The sequence below is a fragment of the Nicotiana sylvestris genome, chromosome 2, assembly GCF_000393655.2.
Source record: "Nicotiana sylvestris chromosome 2, ASM39365v2, whole genome shotgun sequence".
Taxonomy (NCBI): domain Eukaryota; kingdom Viridiplantae; phylum Streptophyta; class Magnoliopsida; order Solanales; family Solanaceae; genus Nicotiana; species Nicotiana sylvestris.
This window is the reverse complement of record NC_091058.1, coordinates 214,407,732-214,428,551: the sequence shown is the minus strand read 5'-3', so window position 1 is coordinate 214,428,551 and position 20,820 is coordinate 214,407,732.

Below are 20,820 nucleotides of genomic sequence, written 5' to 3'. Positions count from 1 at the left end.
TAAAACTAGAATCAATCTTAATTACTAATGCATATTCGAAAGTTTCTTAAATTTAAACGTTAACTCGTCTTGTTTGAACTCAAATCATGCCATAATGCCTAATTACGAAATTAATTTAAATTCATGCTTTAACTAAATTTGGCTACATGTTCACGATTAACCTACTGTTGACAATATTAAAACCTTCATAGCTAGTAAACTAATTAGTTTTGCCAAGCCGATTCACTAAAGACCAACTTATGTTATTTTCCTCTTATTCCAATTATTAAATAGTTTGACAGTAATGAGCATGCTTAAATATATACTCCCTAATAATCAAACTAAAGCAGAGTATTATTTAGTACATTACTACAAGATGCCTAGTTATGCAAAGCGACAGAAAATTTACAGAATAATAATACATGAAATAGCCTAAATACAATCAGTAAAAGAAACAAAGAAAAAGCTAAATTAAAACTACAAAGTTCCATTCTTCATATGTATTCATGCTTTCACAATTCAGCTTACAATATCGATAGGTTTACAGCAATGTACCTGGTATTGGAAGTAAAAAAGAGGAAGATCAGCAGAAATGCAGTAGCAATAACAACAGCAACACCCCGCAACCAGTGAAGTAGTAGCAAATAACCAACCAAACTCAAGGAACAAACCACATGAAAATCCAGAAACACCAACAATAATCAACGGGCAAAAACAAAGTAAACCTTTTTTTAGATTGAAAAACCAGTTAATGTTTAACCCTTAATTCTCTCTTAATGTTCAGAAAATTCTTTCTTTTAAACTCTCTTGAAATTCGAATCCTCTTCAATATTTTGAAATTCTTCCTTAATATTCAGAAAACCTATTCTCTCTCGAATCCCCCCTTAATATTTAGCCAATCTCCTTTAAAATTCGAAATCTCAAAAATCTTTCAATATTTGCGAATTCTTCTCCCTTTTCCTTTTTTATTTGTGTCCAGCTCTTTCTCTTTATATCCAAACTAGCAGCACCTAAATTAATTCCCACCATTATGTCTTATCCTCCGTTATGCATTAATTAATTGTATTAATTCCCACCATTATGTCTTGTCCCCCATTATGCACTAATTAATTGTATTAATTCCCACCATTATGTCTTGTCCCCCGTTATGCATTAATTAATTGTATTAATTCCCACCATTATGTATTGTCCCCCACTACGTATTATTTTATGCATTATTTTAATATATTAGCGCTTAGTGGACAGAACACTCAAATTAATCAATTGCTAAACCTTAAAATCCCGAAAATGCCCCTGAAACTATTGAAATTACCATTCTACCCCATCAGCTATAACCAATTCACCTAATCAATCTAACCAAAATACAACAGCTATAACCAATTCCTAATCAAATTTCATCAACAAATTTAGGCTAGAAACTCAATATTTTTGACTGAACAATATTTTTAACAACAAACATACTTTCATATTCAATAATAGTAGCAAATTGAACATAATCAACAAGTAGATTCAAATCACTAAACTCAATAATCAATTGAACTTTAAATTAAATCTAACAACATGATTAAACTAAACACTTCTGTATTAAAACTAAACAAGAACATAAAACAAACTGAAGAAATAATCAAGAAATGATAAACAACGAACAAGAAAATAATCAAACATATACTTATTTCAAATCCGAGAATATCAAACAAAGTACAGACAGAAATGAAACTTAAACCAACTAACCGGAAATGAACAACGACGAACTCGAACGGAAACGGAAAACTCGGACAGCAACCTCGACGTACCGGATCTCGACTCAACGAAAACCCACCTTCTCTTTTAACCTCAACAAAATCAGACTGGACCTCACCGAACGACGAACAATGACGGACTCAAACAAAACCAAATGAGACCTTGACAGAACTTCGCCGGACTTTAACCGGACTGCTTCGCTTTTCCTCCGTCTATCTCTCACTTTGTTTCAATGACCTCTTGTTGCTGCTCTATCCCTGTGTGTGCGTGGGTCGTGGAAGGCTGTTGAATGAGGTCGTATGTGTGTGTGTTGAGTATCAGCAGCCATGGCGGGCTGGGTTTGACGATGGTTCGACGGACTATCGAAGAAGATGAAGACGGGGCAGAAGAAACAGCAGCCATGGGAGGTTGGAGCTCGACGGACTATAGTTGTTTAGCAGATGGTCGTTTGGGACCTATGGGGATGATGAAGAAGAAGAATCAGCGATGGTTATTTCACTGGTCGTTCTTGGCTTCTGGACGAAGAAGAAGAAGCAGCAAGGGTGGTCGACGCAGCAGTGCTGCTGCTCATCAATGGCGGACGGGGAGGGGCTGCATGGACAGTGGTGAGCAGAGGAGGGGGGGCTGTGGGGTTTCATGGCTGAAGGGGTCGTTTGGACGAAGAAGATGAAGAGAGGGGGGTGCATGGGTCCGGCGGCTAGGAGAAAGAGATGGGGTGTGTTTAGGGTTTTTTAGGTAACAATGAAACAAAAATGAGAGAAAGAGTGAGAGGGGTCGTGTGGTCAGATGGGGGGCGGTTGGGCTTGGGTCAAGGGTTTTGGGTTAGGTAGAGGTGTTTTGGGCCTAGGTTCAAAATTGAAGAAGAGGCCTAATTCCGATTTTCTTTATATTTTTTTGTTCTCTTTTACTTTCTAATTAATAAAACTAAAATTCTAAATTAAGTTACAAACTAAATTAACTTATCAAAATACTAATTAATTCCTAGCAACAATTATCATACATAATTAAACACCAATTAAAACAAAATTGCACAATTTGACATTGAATGCTAAAAATGCAAACGATGCATATTTTTTCAATTTTCATTCTTGTAAAACAAACTTAATTACTTCTAATTGTAAACTTAAATCCTAAATGCAAATGCGATGTATTTTTATATTTTTATTAATTTAACAAATAAACATACATGGACAAATACAAATAATTATTGAAAATGCCACGAAAATTCTCAAAATTGCACACAAAGGAAAATTGTTTTATTTTGAATTTTTTGGGAGTAATTCTCTCATAGGGAAAAAATCACGTGCTTACAAGCAAGACCACCAATTGTTCAAGTTTACTCACGCAAGCGAGAGACAAATGATACGTCTCCTACAGCAGTTCCTTTGTCATCTGTTCCTCTTCCGCCTGATCCTCCAGAAGGCCTTGACCTTCCCATTGCTTTATGCAAAGGTACACGTACTTGCAAATCCACATATTCTATTGCTAATTTTGTTTCCTACGACCACTTATCCGCCTCGTCAAGATCTTTGATTGCGTCTCTAGACTCCATTTCTATACCCAAAACGGTGAAAGAGGCTTTGAATCATCCTAGATGGTCTGAAGCAATGCTTGAGAAAATACATGCCTTAGAGGAAAACCATACTTGGGATTTAGTGAATTTACCTAGTGGAAAGAAAGCAGTGGGATGCAAATGGGTCTTCACCAACAAAGTTAATCCAGATGGCTCTGTGGCAAGACTTAAGATCAGACTTGTGGCCAAGGGGTATGCTCAGACTTATGGAGTGAATTATTCAGACACATTCTCTCTGATTGCCAAACTTACTTCTGTCCGCTTATTCATTTCTCTAGCAGCTTATGAGAATTGGCCTTTGCATCAATTGGATATTAAGAATGCATTTCTTCATGGTGATCTTCATGAAGAGGTGTATATGGAGCAACCACCTAGTTTTGTTGCTTAGGGGGAGTATAGAAAGGTCTGTCATTTAAAGAAGTCCTTATATGGCTTGAAGCAGAGTCCACTGGCTTGGTTTGGTAAATTTAGTGAGGTAGTTCAAGAATTTGGGCTAAAAAAGAGCAAATGTGATCATTCAGTCTTCTACGGGCAATCAACAACTGGATCTATTTTCCTTGTTGTATATGTTGATGACATTGTGATTACAGGAAGTGACTATGCATGAATCTCTTCTCTCAAGTCTTTCTTGCACACTAAGTTTCATACAAAAGACTTGGGACAATTGAAATATTTCTTGGGAGTAGAAGTAACTAGAAGCAAGAAGGGAATTTTTCTATCTTAGCGAAAGTATATTCTTGACTTACTGGCAGAAACTGGTAAGTTAGCTGTCAAGCCTTGCAGTACTCCAATGGTTCCTAATTTGCATCATATGAAAGATGATGTCGAGCCATTTAATGATCCGGATAGATACATGAGGTTAGTTGGGAGATTAAACTATCTCACTGTGACTCGTCCATATATTGCTTTTGTAGTAAGTATGGTTAGCCAATTCATGGCAGCGCCCACAATCAATCATGGGGAGGCTTTGGAGCAGATCCTATGTTACTTAAGCAACCACGGGCATTCATGCATTGATTGTTTTGCAGATGCAGATTGGGCTGGATCCAAGATTGACAGAACATCTACTACTGGTTACTGTGTATTTGTTGGTGGAAACTTGATATCATGGAGAAGTAAGAAACAGAATGTTGTATCTCGGTCCAGTGCAGAATAAGAGTAGAGCTATGGCACAATCAACATGTGAGATAATGTGGATACACCATCTTTTAACTGAAATAGGGTTGAAGCATCCTACTCAATCAAATCTCTGGTGTGACAATCAAGCTGCGCTCCATATTGCCTCAAATCTAGTGTATCATGAAAGATTCAAGCATATTGAAGTTGACTGTCATTTTATTCGTGAGAAAATTCAAGAGAACTTGATTTCCACTGCCTACGTGAAGACAAGAGAGCAACTAGCTGATTTGTTCACTAAAGCATTGAATGGTACTCGAATTGGTTACCTTTGTAACAAGCTGGGCATGATCAACATATATGCTCCAGCTTGAGGAGGAGTGTTATAGAATGAATCTAGACACTTATTATAGGATGAATCTAGACACTTATTATAGAATGACTATAGACTTTTTTTAGCAGTGTACATAAATAGCAGATTTGTAGGAATCTCTTTTATTTCTTTCCTTAGTTAGCATCTGATGTACACGTATTTATATTGCTCACCTCTTGGAATGAGAACATAAGTTATTCTTTCTATTTCGTTCACACTCTCCAACCTCCCACTTTGCAAGAGTCACTCCCTGCAACGTCAAACATTTGAGTTTCTGGAAGGTGTCTTCCTCCCCCATGTTCCATTCCCTCCTTGATGATTGCGTCTTTAAGGTGCAGATCTTCAAGGTTGGGAAGTCTTCCTATTGTTGATAGTGAATCAGATGTCAGAGGAAACTCAGACAACTACAATATTTTCAAACTCGAAGGGAAGTGAAAATCCCAAAGCCGATTTGTTGCTATAGAGGGGGCACTATCATTTGTATTCGAACCTTCAAAAGTTACATCAAGGTATTCTAGTTCATTTAGGAAGTCCAATTTTGGGAACCAATATCGCTCTGTTGAACAATCCCATGATTCTTTGAGATTAAATCCAAGATTTTGAAGATTGAGAAACCTTTTGAAAATATCCTCAATGTCTTTCAAATAGGAAAGCTTGAGTCCGACTACTAATCTCAAGCTCTCTAACTTTGAGTCCTCTACTATCAATATTGGTTCATCTATATCCAAATCAAAGAAAGAACAATTATGTATTCCCAACGCTTGCAACTTTACAAGATTCCAAATTGTCGGTAATAGTACAAAGGGCGGTCCGTCATTTTTCACCAGCAGAGTTTCTAGATTCCAGAGATTTGAAAAAGACAAAAGCAGAGATTTAACTTCTGTGTTAATGCTTAAGAACCTCAAATGAACCAACGTGCATATTTCATTGAGCAAAAAATCATTCACCTCGATGAAAAAGCTATTCAGGTGCAACACTATAAGAAGCCTCAAGTGTCTTAGATGACATATATCATAAAGACTATTGTCGAGCTTCTGTCTGATTATTTTCAAAGAATAGAGGTGTTTACCGGAATGCCTTTTCTTTTTTGAATCGAACATGACAAAATTATTATGCCCAAAGTGCTCCTTATCATATTCAGTGATCACTTGACGTGGCATCAAATCTGAAGAAGATGATGATGGAGCACTTGAACTTACCAAGTCAAACAACTTTTTCGCTCTTGCTTTTATCAAACAAAAGTCATGCACAAGATCATGAATTTGTCAAGTCTCATGTAGAGCAGTGTTTGGATAGGATCGTGCATTGCAGCGAAGCTATGTGGAGATATGACCTTGAGGGTTAGATTCATGTGTTCTATTCTATGATGTGAGACGGGTTCTCAACCTTGCATTGTGGTGGTACCGGTGAGCTTGAAGTACAACTCTTTCATTTGAGTCATTTTCATGATTTGAGTATATTCGGACCGTTGCTTATTGGTGTGCGTATTATGCTAGCTGTGGCTTAGGCCTCTATTGATGTGTAATGTCACCAAAGTGGTGTGTTGGATTAGAGGAGATCGTGGGGATCATTAATGAATACAAACAGATTCGATTTCAGCATGTTGGAAGGTTAATATCGAGTTTCGGCTCGGAAATTCGCCATGGTATTTATCAGAGGAGAAGTGGCTTCAAGAATGGGTAATCTGAGAAAATAGTTGTGGTTTATTGCGTGTTTCATTTATCGTTGGCAGTATATGACAGTTTTGGAATGAAACTTTAGCTGATAAGAGGTTTTCTACCAGTATTCGGTTGTGGTGGGCAGCTGCTATGAATAGAAGTTATTGCTACGAGCGTTCGAGTTATGTGGTATATCATGGGATTTCTCCCGAGGTTGCAGGCATGGGTTACTACAGCTAGTTCGGGTCTATTCAGAGTATAGGTGTGAGGTTTTGATCGTATCGATGGTTTCAGAAGTGAAAATATGGTTCTATGGCTTATGGGCCAGATTGAATTGTGCTATTCCAATTGCAACGTGTTATCGGACCTATATGAGATAGGGTGACGTGGGATCACCCCCGGGTATATGCATGGTAAAGTTATTCATCTATTGGTTATCTTCTAGAACAACTTTGGGTACGTTCAAGGACGAACGTGTGTTTAAGTGGGGGAGGATGTAACGACCCGACCGGTCGTTTTGAGCTTTTGCATTTTGATCGCCAGTTCCCAGGCATGACTTTCCCCGTGTAATGTATTATGACTGATGTAGATCGTTGGTTTTGGTTTTCAGTAAAATCGGAATGAATTTGAAAGAACAGTCTCAATTGAAAGCTTTGAATTTGAAAGGTTTGACCAAGAGTTGACTTATTTGTATATGAGCTCGGAACAGAATTTTTATGATTTGGTTAGCTTCGTTGGGTGATTTATGACTTAGGAGCGTGATCGGAATTGGTTTTGGAGGTCCGGAGTAGAACTAGGGTTGAATTGGTGAAGTTGAGATTTTGATGATTTCTGGTTGGTAGGTAAGATTTTGATCCAAGAGTTGGAATGGAATTCCTAGAGTTGCAGTAGCTTTGTTATGTCATTTGGGATGTGTGTGCAAAATTTTAGGTCATTCGGACGTGGTTTGGTTGGGTTTTTGATCGAAAGCGTATTTCGGAAGTTTTTAGAAAACTTAGGCTTGAATTCGATGAGTTTCGGATAATTTGATGTTGTTTGAGGTGTTTTGATGATTGGAACAAGTTCGAATAATGTTATGGGTTATGTTGGTAGGTTTGGTTGAGGTCCCTAGGGCCTCGGGTGTGTTTCGGGAGGTTAAACGGATCAATTTCATATTTTGAGAACTTCAGAAATTGCAGGTTTCAATTGCAGGCATTTTGGCCTTCGCGTTCACGAAGGGGATCTCGCGTTCGCGAAGGGCGGGGGTTCGTAAACATCGCGTTCTCGAGGGTCCATGCCGCGTTCGCGAAGGTTTGTAAGAGGACTGCATCGCGTTCGCGAGGGTGTATACGCGATCGCGTAGGAGGAATTGGGTCTGATGGTCAGTTAGTCATCGCGTTCGCGAAGGTCAAGGCTATGGAAGCACTGCGTTCGCGACTGGCATGTCGCGTTCGCGTAAGGTAAAGTTGGTCAAAGAAATTTTTGTGCTACGCATTCGCGGGAGGTTGACCGCATTCGCAAAGAAGGTAAGTCAGGCCTGGGCAGAATGTTTTTAATTCGTCTTGTCCGCGATTTTGGGTCTATTTTCACCCATGACTGCTCGATTTTGGAGATTTTTGAAGGAAATTAAAGAGGGATTCAAGAGGAATCGACTTGAGGTAAGAATCTTGGTCTTAAAACTTGATTTTATTGTGAAATCCACCTAGAAATTCATGGAAACTAAGCCAAAAATTGAAGAACTAGGGCTTGAGAAATTGGACTTTTGATTTGGGATTTGAAGGACCATTTGGGGTTGGATTTGAGAACTTTTGATATGTATGAACTCGTGAGGGGATAAGAAATCTAATTATGTAAAAATTTATGAGTTTCGAGAAGTGGGCCCGGGGCTCGGGTTTTGGTAATTTCGGGATTTGTGCCCGATATTGATTGTTTTTGCTTGGGCTTTAGATCCCCTAGCATATTGTGATGTATTCATTCTGATTTTGGATAGATTCGACGCGCGTGGAGGCCGATTTGAGGGGCAAAGGCGTCGCGATCTAGAGATTTCGCCGGTTCGAAGTGAGTAATGATTGTAAATAATACTCTGATGGTTTGAAACCCCGGATTGCACATCGTAGTGCTATATTGAGGGGAGACACGCGCTTGATGATGAGCGTGGGGTCGTTTACTATTGGGGATTGTGACTTGATCCGTTTCGATTGATAATTTTACTGCGTATTTGACTGAAACTTATTTATTATCATCATATTTGGGCTGATTGCCATATTTGGTCTTCGTGCCAACTGTTTGAACCCTTCAGGGATTTTTATCACTATTTCCTCACTATTTTTGAATTATTACTTGAACTCAGTCCTGTTGATATCTACTGTTTTACAAACTCAACCACTTTTACTCAGATTGAAACTTAAATGATATTTCTAAATGATGTTTTGGGCTGAGAACTACTGTTTTACTAATGCTCGAGGGGCTTGTGATGATTTTCGGACTGAGTGAGGTCGAGGGCCATATGTGAGGATATACTGAGTGATATGAGGCCGAGAGCCTGAGATACTTTTATACGCCACGAGGTGACTTGAGTGATATGAGGCCGAGGGCCTAGATTTGATGCCACGAGATGGCTTGATATTGCTCTTGGGCTGTAAGGGGCCCCTCCCGGAGTCTACACACCCCTAGTGAGCGCGGGTACCCATTGTGATCACAGAGTGAGTTCGAGGGGCTGGTACTGTTCTATGTGTTTACTTTATTTCCATTTGTCTGCCATTATATGTTGATTGTGTTACTTTATGTGTTATCTTCCTGATTGCCTAGCATTACCTGTTAAATTGAGTGTTGAGCCCGATGGGCGAATTTCTGTGCTTATCTGCACTAATTGTTTTACATTCAATTGCATAACTGTTGAAAAAGTCATTTTCAAAAGAGGTTTAAACTGAGCTAAGATATTTCTAAAGATTTCACAGCTCCACTGCTTATCTCAAGGGTTTTACACTACTTCTATACAACATGTTGGTTTGCTTTACGTGATTTCTTACTGCTCAGTTGTTATTTACCTTTATTACTCACTGAGTTGGAGTACTCACTTTACTCCATGCACCTCATGTGCAGATGCAGGTATTTATTCACCCGGTAGCGGGTTTTGAGCTGATCGGAGGCTGAGTCATCGGAGTTTAGCAAGGTGGCTGCTAGCGTTCGTAGCACCGCTCTTCTCTCTTTTCTTTCATCAGTCCTGTTTTGTACATTCAGACCTTGTAGTTGTATTTATACTCTAAGAGATGCTCGTGACTTGTGACACCCTGATTTGGGCTGTTTTTGGGTTGTATTCCGTACTTAAATAAGAAATCTTTGTTTAGATTGTGGTTATTTAATCATACTAAAACTGTGTAGTATTATTAACTATTCTGAAAAGGCAAAATGGGTTGGTTGGCTGGCCTTGTCTTCACGAGAGACGCCATCACGACGGGATCGGGATTTGGATCGTGACAAATATTGGCATGAGATGAGTTTTATAAGGAGTAACATGGTTGGTGATAATTCATATAGCCGATCCTGACTTGTTTGAGACAGAGTCGTAGTTGTTATCGAAAGTATAAGGGAGGGAGGGCGGTGGTGAATTGTTTATTGTTAAACTTAATAGCTATCAGTTGACTAGTTTTACAATTAGTTGACTAGAAATAAGAACTTGATACTAGTAAGGACATAATTTAAAATGCAGAAATTAAATGCAGGAATTAAAGACACCAGAGTTTTTATACTGGTTCGGATTCAATGTGAATCCTAGTCCAGTCCCCTTAGGTTGCACGGGAGTTCTCTTTCAGTGAATGAGTTTTTTCGAGTACACAGAGAATGGTGTGATCTACACCGATAGCTTAGTTCCTATATCACTCGTTTCTTTTGATACAATGTCACACCATTGTTGTTCTCTCTTTCTTCTCTAACTTGTTGCACAGCAGATCTAGTAGAGCTACAATGTTTGTTTGCAGTACAATAAAGAGAGGGTATTTGGTTCGATCAAAGTATGTAGCTCTAGGGTACATATACAAGTTTAAATACTTTGAGAGAGATTTGGTTTTTGGAGAGAATTGTCAGCCCAAGAGATTTAATCCTTGGAAAGAAATTGGTCTTTCCAAGAATAAGGTTATACAGCAACGACTATGCTTGACGAGAGACTTGAATGATTTTCCATATATGTTTCCCAAAATCTTGCTCCTTCCAGATTTGGATACGCTCGATTTATTTGATTCCTTAAGTCTAGGCTTTGATTGATTCCGTCTTGGCTTTGATTGATTTCTCTAATCTCGGATTGCTTTCCTTAATTTCCCTGATTGATTCCTTCCATCTCGTAGCTATCCATTGATTCCTTGATCTTCTCTGATTGATTCCTTCAATATTTGAATGCTACCCATGAGTTCCTGCACATAGAACAAATATATTATTTGCATAAAATCAGATCTAACAGTTATAGCTGTTGTAAAACAAATAATGCAGACTTGACTCTTGAGAACATTTTGCCTTCCATGAATGAATACAAATATGGAGAAAGTTAAAGAATTTGTACACTACGTGAATAATCGCCTTTTAGCTCATTTTCGGGTGACAACTAGTATAACGTACTTATGGAATTCAGTAAATACAACAATTTACGCAAACACCAGTAAGCAGGGAAGTTGGCCATATGTTTTTTTTTTCAACTTCCAAATAGCTACAATATGTCAAAAGAAAGGAGAAGGGACGGCCACGTTCAATGAGGAGTATACATGCTTAACTGCTGATCTATATATTTAAGAAGTGAAAATCTAGTAATGTTTTTTCTTTCTTTCTAAATTTATGAAAGATACTTCAAGCTCTGGTCAATAGAAAGATAATGTTTATATATTACATGTTGCTAATTTTGTCATTAAATTTCCATTTGTAGTCTTTTCTTTATTTTGTTCTTCTACTTCTGTTGTCATACTATTAAATTTATTTCTTATTGCTATTTCATATTTATTTAATATATCTGTAACTGTTGTTGCAGTTGTACCATGGAAAATAATACTGACATTAATAGTACAAAACCATAAAATTCCTATCAAAGGGATAAGTTATTTATCCCTCTCTAAAACATGCTCTGATACCAATCTGGGGTCTGGGAGTGTGTCTTTCATTTTAATACTGGGATGTATACCTGTTGATACATATATTCATAGTTTTTATATTTTTTAGAATTATTCTTTTTCTGTGTTGATAACTCTCAAGATTATCTTCATAAAATTCAATTTCTTTTTCTATAGTTAATAAAGCTTTATCACGCAGATTATTATATCTAATTATATTCTTACAGATTTTAATATTGTGTTTAACACAATCTATTTTTCTATTTGTGTTACATAGGTGTTTAAGAGATCTCCATTTCTGGGTGTTATAGAATCGTATGTAATGAAAAGTTTTATGTTTCATTTATAAAAGGATTTTATTAACTTGATATTTGCTCATTAATCTAAATATAAATCTAATTCATATAAATCTAATATATCTATTTCTTCTGATAGAATTAGTTCTGTAAATCCTTGTTCCATTATATTTATTATTTCAAAAGTAACTAAAATATCATAAATTTTTCTTTTAACATCGTTATTAAGTTTATTAAAGATATATAATATAAGTATTTTGTAGTCAATATTTTCATCTAATAGATATGTGTGGTTGTTCATTCAGATCTACTTCTATTTATTCTTATCATGTGTTTACTAAACATATTCCCGCTAACCTCTTTGTTTATCATAGAGTTTATCATCTTTTAATAAGTTATACGGAACAATCTTTTCTGGTCACTACCATGTTTTTCATGCTTCAATCATTTTCCCTAACATTGCCTCAACTCTGTCTACTCCCCTAAACGGCTTCTTTGCCTACCGGTTTCGACCTTAGGATGGCATAGTCTGGGCTTAACTACTCTCAGCATTATTAGACATGGCAAACTTTCTCAAGATGTTCTTTATAACAGTACTATAACATGATAAACAATTATGATATTCAAGAGATTATAAGGAATATAAGAGTTTAGTTAAACATGATTATGAATAAACTTACCTGGTTTTGTAACTCCTTTGATTGTTCCATAGTTTTCAGAAGCTTGTATATAATCAGATATTTTATAGAGAGAAGATAAGATAGAGAGAAGGTGAGGGTGTGTGTGTCCTTCCTTCCTCGGATTTACAAACTATATATAGAAAATTTAAACGACTCTTACTATTCACAAATGACTCTTCATGAATAACCTTTACTGCTCATGATTATGACTCGTACTATTTACTTTACGACTTTTTACATGACTCTTACTATTCACGAACGACCATTACTGTTCATGAATATGACTCGTACTATTTACTTTACGCCTTTTCTACATTATTTGTTTTCAATAGCTGTCTTCTTCATTTGTCTTCTTGCTGATATCTTTATTCCAGTTGGACTTCTGGTACATGGTTATCTTCTCCATTGTATTTCGAACATATATGGTCTGGGTATTTGTGTCCTACTAGTTTGCAGTATCTTGTCAATAATTCATTAGAAATAAATCCTTTCTTTAGTGCTCTTGTGGTTGGCTGTATCTCTGGTTTTAGCAATGATAAAATCCATTTTTGGACTTCATCCATATCTCCTTGTCGTAGTTCTCTTGAGTTGGCATATATCATTAGCTGGTCTCTTGAGTAATAGATCCAGATAGCATTTTCTTGTAGATAATTGTTGGCTAGCTCTTGGATAATAGTTGCTATGCCAATTATTCTTTTGTTGGCAAAAAACTTGGTATTTCAATCCTCGGTATTTCTGGTTGTTGTTCTATTTATTCTGGTATTATCATATCTCGTGTTAATCCTATCTTTACTACCTGTATGATAGGTTTTATCTCATCGTATAATATCTCAGCTGGTGCTGTATAGAATTTTATGAAAAATAGGTTTCCTTTTGTAATTCTTTTGAAGGTAATGAATGCTTTGTATAGCTCTGGTATTCCACTTATCTCTTCTCCGTCGTAGGTATATACCGTGCTAAGTAATCCGTAGTTGTAACATGTCTTTACTAAATTGGCTTTTGTTTTTGGCTGGGCTATTAGTCTATTATATCCTTGGAGTTTTTGAGTTATATAATCTTGTGTTGGATCTGTAGTAGTAGTTGCTCTGGGGTTTAGGTTTAGAAATGTTTGAATTTTGTATATATTCTCAATATATGTCTGAGTAATATAGTTGTATATCTTTTTGTTTTGGTGTAGGCTGTTGGCATAGGTTGAAGTTTGTGGGGTCATAACTATTGCTTCTTTTGGCCTTTTCGATGTAAATGGTTTATCAAATATGTTGTTTAAATTTACATTGGTATGTGGCTTCTTGTTCACTTGTATACTTGTGCCTGCAGCTGTAGGTAAGCAAACTTTGTCATGGGTTTTTTGGAGTTTCCCAACGTCTCCTTCTAACTCTGGAAGTTTTGAGTCTTCCGATCGACTTAGCTCCGCATCTTTATAGTCATGCTGCTGACTTTCTAGCTGTTGTAATCTTTTTCCCATACTATCCATCTGTAAGGATAGAGTAATAAGGATTGAAAATATATCTTTTGATTCTTGGTTTTCATCAGTTTGAGTACTTTTGTCTTGATAAGTAATCTGCAATAACATTTTTGTCAGTCCGTATTACTTCAATTGTAAATGTAAAGAACTCACACATCTAGAAGATGAAAGTAGCAAAGATGAGGATGTTGAGGTGGATGTGCGGGCATACAAGGATGGATAAGATTAGGAATGAAGATATTCGAGAGAAGGTGGGCATGGCCCCCATGGAGGACAAGATGCGGAAAGTAAGACTGAGATGGTTCGGGCACATTCAGAGGAGGAGCATTGATGCACCGGTGAGGAGGTGTGAGCGACTGGCTATAGTGGGCACGAGGAGAGGTAGAGGGCGACCTAAGAAGTATTGGGGAGAGGTGATCAGACAGGACATGACGCAACTTAGGATTACTGAGGACATGGACCTTGACAGAGAATTGTGGAGGTCGAGCATTAAGGTTGTAGGTTAGGGGAAAGTTGTGAATATTTCTACAGCACAATAGAGTGAGTCTAGCCAGTTAGGAGTTAGACTGAGAATACCATTGGTCGTCTATTGATGCAGGGCTTTAACTGCTAGTTTTTACTATACCAGCCATCTATTTCGTATTTCGTATTCTGTATTTCGTATTTCTTATATTGCTGTTATTTTATTATGCGTTTTATGGTACTAATATATCGCCTCTTGTTGCTTTCTTGAGCCGAGCGTCTCCTGGAAACAGCCTCTCTACCCTTCGGGGTAGGGGTAAGGTCTGCGTACATATTACCCTCCCCAGACCCTACTTGTGGGATTATACTGGGTCGTTGTTGTTGTTGTTGTTGTTGTTGTTGTTGTTGTAGACTAACAAACTAAGAAAGCAAAAAGTCAAAGTAGAAATAATATTAAGGCTTACAAAATTAAAAGGAAAATTGCATAAGTACCCTCTTGAATTAAAGTCGAAGTTCCAATGACACATCTTATTTTTGCGAGGGTTCTATTACCTCCTAAACATTTTTAAAACGGAATAAATATCACTCTGAAACTAGATAACCAAGTTCTTGGCAGGCAGTGAAGTACACGCGCTGCCACGTGTCTATTTAATAATTTTTGAACTTTTTTCCCTTTCTTTTCCTTTTTTTTCTTATTTATCCTATTATAATTTTTTCTTTTTATTTTTCTTTTTCATTCTTTATTCACATTCAAGTTATTCCAACCATTCATAAAGATCCATTCTTTGATCCCGTACTTGTTTAATTACAAAAATAATATTTTTCCACTTTTTTGCTTCTCACCTCTCAAAGAGAGTGGAACACACTCTCTATGATACCTCATCATTTAGGGGATTAATAATCCGACTATTAAATAGTTCGAGTGGTGATAGGACCCCGCAAAGATAAGGTGTGTAGTTAAAACTTCGGACTTAGTTGAAGGGGGTACTTATGCATTTTTCTAAATTAAAATGCAAAAATTCCAAGTAACATTTTCAACCGTTGATGATACGCTACATGTATTTTTCTTTGTTTCATCTTCATGATTGCTTAACCATTCCATAAGGACCAAGACTTTAGAAATTAAAGCAGATTCTACGATTACTTAAAATTATAATTATTCTGTGTATTATATTTGTGATAGTGCAAGCGAAGTTTAAACTAATACTTAGTTGCCAATAGAGAAAAATATCAAATCAAAGTTTAATATTATAAGTAGTATGATGAATTTGAATTATTGAAAAGTGTAAATGTTGTATAGCAATAGAGTGGTGTTTAACATCTTGTGATGCACGAAGATAGATAAAATAAATGGTTGTACGGTACACAGAGCATCCTGCATTCTGTGACTACTTGCTATATCCAAACTGACTTTGGGAATTAAAGCAGAAACTGCGATTAATTAAAATCATAATTAACCTGTGTATTATATTAGTGATAGTGAAAGCGAAGTTTAAACTAATACTTGAAAAATTACTCTGTAACGACCTGACCAGTCGTTTTGAGCTCTAATGCATCGTTCGGTGTTTTGAGGCCATGAACAGCTTCATTTAAGGTATTATGACTTGTACGCGTGGTCAGAATTGAATTTTGGGAAGTTCAAAGTTGATTTAGAAAGGAAATTCTCCATTCGGAAGTTTTAAGTTAGAAGAATTGACTAAGATTGGATTTTTGAGTAAACGACCTCAGAATCGGGATTTGAAAGTTTCAACAGGTTTGTATGATGAATATTGAAATTGGACTTATGCCCGAATCGGATTTTAGATGACCCGCGAGCGTTTTGGTGCCTATTGTGGAAGTTAGCTTTTTGGAAGAATCTCATAAATCTAGGTTGAAGTGCATTTCAATGTTATCAATGTCCGTTTGGGATTCTGATGAAAGTACAAGAGGGGAGGGGGGGTGAATTATTTATTTTAAACTTAATAGCTATTAATTGATTGGTTTTTTTCAATTAGTCGACTAGATGTACTAACTTGATAATATATAGTAACGACAGAATTTAAGATGCTGAAATTAAATGCAGGAATTAAAAACACCAAAATTTTTATACTGGTTCAAATTCAATGTGAATCCTAGTCCAGCCCCCTTGGGTTGCAAGGGAGTTCCTTTTTAGTGAATGAGTTTCTTCGAGTACATAGAGAATGGTGTGATCTACACCAATAGCTCTGTTCCTATATCACTCGTTTCTTTTGATACAATGCCTCACCAGTGTTGTCCTCTCTTTCTTCTCTAACTTGTTACACATCAGGTCTTAGTAGAGCTACAATGTTTGTTTGTATTAGAACAAAGAGAGGGTGTTTGGTTCGATAAAAGTATATTTGCTAAGGTGTGATTACAAGTTTAAATACTTTGAGAGGGGCTTGAATTCTAGAGAGATTTGCCAACCAAAGAGATTTGATCCTTGGAAAGAGATTGATTATTTCCAAGAATAAGGTTATTCCACAACGGCTCTATCTGATGAGAATCTTTAACGATTTTCCCTTGTGCGCGATCCCAGAATCTTGATCCTTCCAGATTTTGATACTTGATTGATTATTCTGCAAGATCTTCGATATACTGATTTATTTGATTCTTTCAGTTTTTCCTTGACTGATTTTGTTAGTATCAATTTCTTCACGTCTGCTTTCCTTGATTGCCTCTAATGGATTCCTTTAATCTTGTATGCCAATTCCTGCGTTCCTTGATCAGTTTTGATTGTTTTTTCAATCTTGAGTGCTATCTATGAGTTCCTATACAAAGAGCAAATATATTATTTTCATCATTAAAATCATATCTAATATCAGAGTCTGAGAATAGCTCCGTATGGTAATTTTGGTATTGGGAGCGCGTCCAGAAGTGGATTCGGAGGTCCGTAGGCCATTTTAGAGTTATTTGGTGAAAGTTAGTATTTGAAGGTTTTTGAGAAGTTTGACCGGAAGTGGTCTTTTTGATGTCGGAATTAGATTTAGATTCCGGAAGTTAGAATAGGTCTGTAATGTTGAATATGACTTGTGTGCAAAATTTGAGGTCAATCATACGTGATTTGGCAGGTTCCGACATCAAATGCAGAAGTTTGAAGTTCTACAGTTCATTAAGCTTGAATTGAGGTACGATTCATGGTTTCGGTATTGTTTGATGTGATTTAAGGCCTCGAGTAGGTCCGCGTGATTTTTTTGAACTGGTTGGTATAATTGGACGAGGTCCCAAGGGCCTCGGATGGATTCTGGGTGGTTAACGGATCAAATTTGGGATTTGAAGAAGAGTTGAGGTAGCTGATGTCTGGTGTATCCGCACCTGCGAGGTTTGGCCGCGGGTGCGGAGGGCGTAGAAACGACATTGGAGTCGCTAAAAAAAGGTTGGCCAGGTGAAGGACCGCAGGTGCGGAGCTTTTGGCCAAATTTGCGCAAGCGTAAAAGCGGGAAGTACCTCACAGGAGCGGAAGGAGGCGCAGAAGCGGAAGGTTTCTCACACCTGCGAAGTCGCCGGTGCGACTACTTGACCGCAGGTGCGAAGGTCGGGGCTGGGCAGTGTGTTCTTTAAAAACGAGGGCTTGGCTCATTTTTACTTCATTTCCTCCATGAGAGCCGGTCTTGCAGCAAGTTTGGAGCTCATTCTTCGTCATCAATGTCAAGATAAGTGATTTCCACTTATTATAAGTTAAATACATGGTTTGTATAAGGATTTAAACATGGAAATTAGTATAAATTGTGGGGTTTTTGGTAGAAGACCTAGAATATGGTATTTTCGATTTTGACCACGAAATTGGACATGAAATTGAGAACAAACAATATATTTGAGTTCGTAAAGTTATTGGTAAAGTTTATCTTCGAAATTTTTTAGAATCCGACCAGTGTGCCCGAGGGTGATTTTATCGACTTTTCAAGCGGAGTTGGAAATTGTTGTAAATAGGATTATAATGAGTAATTGAGTATGTATTAATGAGTTTGCATAATTATTGACTAGTTTTGGAGCATTGGCCATTGGTTTGAGTCGTCGGAAGGGCTTGGTAGCCGGTTATGGAACTTTAGAGCGAGGTAAATCTCCTTTCTAACCTTGTGTCACACCTCCTTTTTCCGCACCCGAGAGGGCGCAAGGGAGTTTTTCCAATTAAAGGACAATCGGAACGGGATTAGTTTATTTATTTCAGAGTCGCCACTTGGGAGATTTAGGGTGTCCCAAGTCACCAATTTTAATCCCGAATCGAGGAAAATAATGACTCTATATTACAGTCTGCGTACCAGAAATCCGGATAAGGAATTCTGTTAACCCGGGAGAAGGTGTTAGGCATTCCCGAGTTCCGTGGTTCTAGCACGGTCGCTCAACTGTTATATTCGGCTTATTTATCTGATTTTTAATACAATTATGAACCTATGTGCCAATTTTATCTTTTATCCGCTTTTATCGTTCACCGTTATTTTTATAGGACTTGCAACGTCGTGAAAACATATCTCGAACCACGCTACATCAATGCACCCGTGGTTATTGATATATCTCGACTCGGCTGAGATTTGGATTTGGGTCACATAAATGTGCACCCGAATTAAGAAAAATAAATTATTTAAGACGCGCCTAAAGCAACTAACGTATGGTTGTTTTGGGGAGGGCCGTAACATTCGCTAAATGACCTATCCCGAATTCTAAGTGTTTTAATATATATACAGTTGGAGGGCCCCGTGGCTGTGTACATTTTTCATTTTTTGACGAGGCTCGTCTCGTTCTACTTTTAAAAGGAATTAGCGACGTCATGGATATGCCTCTCGGATCACGTCACAATCAATGTACCCGTGATTAGAAATACATTTCGAATCCGTCGAGATTTGGATTTGGGTCACATAAATGTGCACCCGAGTTTTTAAGAAGGCAAGGCTTATTAAAGCGCATCCTAAAGAGACTAACGTATTGTTATTTTAGGAGGGTTGTGAGATTTGCTAAACAACCCGTCCCGGAAACTAAATGCTTCAATAATATACATTTAACAAGGGCCCCGCATCTGCGTGTTTTGTTTATTTTTTCGTCGAGGCTCATCTCGTTCTTATTTTTTTTTAAAGGATATCCTATAGCAACTACGTTTCTTGTCGTGTTCGTCTCTATCAATCGAGAACAGTAGATAGTCCTAATTAATTATATGCTTGCAAGTTGTTTGTGATGTAATTAGGAAATGCTTCAAAATCAGGACCGAAGTTGCGTGCACAGTCGGCCAAACGAATAATCATGGGCCCAAATCCAGCCCACGCGCGGTTGGCCAGACCTGGGCCACTGCTCGTTCGATGCGGGCCTGTCTAGTCTGTCTTCGACCTGGGCTCGACCCTTGTGAGGTTGAGGCCGTGAACTCGTTCTGGGTTCTATTGGCGTGGTATAAAGGGATCGCCTATTAAAGGGAAAGAAATTAACTAGTAGGGGATAGTTTTCATGCTTGGCCTACATTAAAGAATATACTACACAGTTAAACTAAGTCTAAGATACAACCTATTATATTGGGAATATTTCCACCTAACAACATACATATATAAACTAACATTCAACTAATCCACATTGATATATACTGGGCATACAGGCTACTTCCATTGTCAAAACAGAAATGAAAATCATTATACAGTACATGATGTCTAATGTAACAATTTATGTATAAAAGTCACTCTTCAGGTCTTTTCTTTTGTATTCATGCTCAACTTTCCAATTACATTTGACAGAGTATTAGTCATGTACCTGGTATAGAGAGACAAAAGAAGAAGGAAATGATCAGCTGGGCAGTATGCAGTAAATACAGCAGCAACACAGACACGCAGCAACAACACAGCAATAACCAACTAGACCAAGTGTTTTCCACAGCCACAGATAACCAACAATATCTCCCAGAATACAAGGACTAACAGATAGTCGAAACCAAGCCAGCAATCCCAGGAAAGAATAATGAAACAACAGCAATAACTGAGTGTTCAATGCAGCAAAACCACCAGTTCAACAACCCCAAACAGCTCAGTCAATGCAAACAATAGAACTTGGCCAAGACAGCTTGACCAATATGCACTCTTATACAACTTTCAGGCAGTGTTTGGTTACAATGTTTATTGGAAACTGCCTTATACTTTTCAGTTTTCTTTAAGCTCACTAGACCTCTCTTTAGACTAAGAGTTCCAGCCTCAAGACTAAAATTCCAACCTTTCGTTTTCTCCTTTTCTGAAGACTAAAAAAAATTTTTTACCTTTAAGTTATCAAATGGCCTATTTATAAGCCAAATGACTCAGTGCAGCTAGGCTGCCCTTTTTGCTGCAACTTGCAGCCTGCCCATACCCCTTTAAGCCCCATGCCTCAGCATCTTCTGGTGTCAGCCCCCCTTTATTCCCCACGCCTGGTTTTTGTTTAATCCAGAATTATGGGCTCATTTGTTTAC